Here is a 2,674-nt window from a genome sequence, read left to right as displayed (position 1 = left end):
GTTTTATGACCATAAGCAGATCTTTGAAACAACCTGTCCCGGAGTCCCAGAGGACTGGAGGCCAGCTTGTAATAGTTTGCAATAATAAAACCTGGAAACAAATTTACAATTTTTAACTTTACATTTCATTTGATTTATTGCTTCTGATTTGTTTTATTTTGCAGTGCTGAACACGTTTGAATTTTGTTGCTACAGAAGCCCTGCAGTTGTTTCACGGACTGTACGTTACTTCATAGGGTCAGTCAAAACTCAACCAAATCATATTTGAGATTAGGAAAATATCCTTAACTGTAGATTAACTTTATAAATGTAAATTAAGATGTCTGTCGGTTTCTATGATATCTCTACAGGAGATGCTTCACCACACCACTCCTTCCATCATTTGTCATGGTCGTATGAATTGCTTTATGTTATCACAGTTTTACACAGATGTACACATATTTTACAATTTCCGTGACCACCCCCCCCCATGACCTTTGACCCCCAACCGCTATCCAGGGTAATGACGTCACTGCATCATGTGGCATATCAGAGGATAAGGAATTGAAAAATGAACTGAACCTTGACCTTTGACCCAATCGCTGTCCAACTTTAATGGAACCTTCCTTGGATAAAGACAAATCACCTCTAAAAATTTAATGCAATTCGGGTGAATAGTTTCTGTAAAAAGTTGATAAGATTCATACATACATACATACATACATACATACATACATACATACATACATACATACATACATACCAATAAACACATGCTGACAAAAACATAACCTTCGCCTCAATGTTTGCTGGCGAAGGTAATCAGATCATTTCATGCTTGCTATCTGTTAAACACTCCACTAATATAAAAAGATGTGTTTAATAATAAAGGGCATAGCATTGAGAGGAAATAGAGAAATTATGAACAAAGTCAAAGAGGAGGATTGATTGAGATTGTGCATTATGTTCACTCCAGTCATGTTAATGGTAAATGAATTTAACTTTGGACTATCGTTGGTCAAAATGAGCCGTTCATGTTCACTTTCGCTGACCATTGGCTGCCAGGCAACAAGTTCAACATCCATTTGGAGACATTTATGGTTCAGTTTCTTACTCAAGGGCACTTTGACACAAGTGCAGGGCGAGATGGGGAATTGAATCAAGAACCTTGCAAATGAAATAAGACTCACTCTAACAACTGAGCCACACTGACTACCAGGATACTGTGGGAAAGTATTTCAAAGATATTTTCTCAAATGAACAGCTGACACTGTGATGACCCTCAGTGTCAGAGGTGACGGTCCTGCGTGTGATGGACACATCCAAACAGTGTCATGGCTTGTGTCAGCCGTCACTTACAGAATGCACACAACCTTTAGTTCATGAGAATAGATCAATTTTTTGCTTTGGTGCTATCCAGCACTATTCCTTTTGGAATGCGGTCAGCTTTGATCCTGCTTTTAACCTGCTGTGATCAAACTATACCAGTATTAAACCGCATATTTCACACTGCGTGAAGCATATTGCTCGGCACTGCGTGCGATTAAAAAACGCACAACAAAAGTTCTCTTCTAAGCGGAGAAGAAACACGACTCATGAATAAAAGCTCCTCTGTTTAATCTGAAAATGTTTGCGTTTCCTGTAAGCACTTAGATGTCTAGCAACCTACATTCCCATCTGACTTACAGTATAATGTGGACATTGAAGCAGGAATTAAAGGAGCTTTGAATCAGGTGAGTGGTCTTAACCGGACTAAAACCGTAACTATATAAAGAGGGCAGCCCTGCAACATAATGTGCTATTTGTTTCCTCTGGCGTCAAAGGTCTTTGAGGGAGAGAGGGATCAACTGAGGAGGAAATAAAGAGAGGAAAGGGATTTATTTCTCAAAAGGCTACAGTAGTTTTTATTTATATACAGCAAACAGTTTCTGTAAATATGAGACCAGACCCTTGAAAATAACTAATGGGTGTGAGTGTGTGTGTGTTTGTGTCCAGTGACAGCTAGTGAGTATAAAGCCAAAGACCAAAATGATTCATTAAGACACTCTGATCTCAAACTGACGCACTCTTTGTTTTAAGTGTAGAAAACAAACCGGTTGTTGTCTTTGGTTGCTGCTATTGTGATGTTATGATTACACAAGAAGCACATGAACAAAATCCCTTTTCTCAGTTTTTCAGTGTGACAAATCATAATTTTGAAAATAGGAGAGCAAAACGACCCAGTGATGCACCATTCAGATGAAATTCCTTGTTGATAAGGTTACAGTAAAAATGGGTGTCAGTTCAGGTCCTGGGGAAGAAAACAAGTGTATTTCCACATCTCCTTGGTTCCAGTTGTCTCTTGATTCACATGTAACACCGGTTATTTTGAAATACCATGTTTACCAAGTATAAACCTATAGAACATATCTAAATGTGATTCGTTGTGATGAAAGAAAACATGTTGGTCTGCAGCAACATTGCTATTCTACTAATTTTTTTAAAAATATATTTTTATTACAGTTGTGAGTAAAGCTATTTATAATCATAGTGTTATTTATTGTATTCCAGTGAATGAAGAGTTTCTCTGAGAGGTATTCTACAATTAGCTTAGACGTATTTTGAATATGGAAAACTCATCATATTCATCTTTCATGTCTGGCTGAATGTTTGCTTTGGCCGGAGATCGGAAGTATGACTCCTGCCTCCTTCTGCC

The sequence above is a fragment of the Lipophrys pholis genome (assembly GCF_963383615.2).
Source record: "Lipophrys pholis genome assembly, chromosome: 21".
Taxonomy (NCBI): Eukaryota; Metazoa; Chordata; class Actinopteri; order Blenniiformes; family Blenniidae; genus Lipophrys; species Lipophrys pholis.
Note: the sequence above shows the minus strand (reverse complement) of the source record.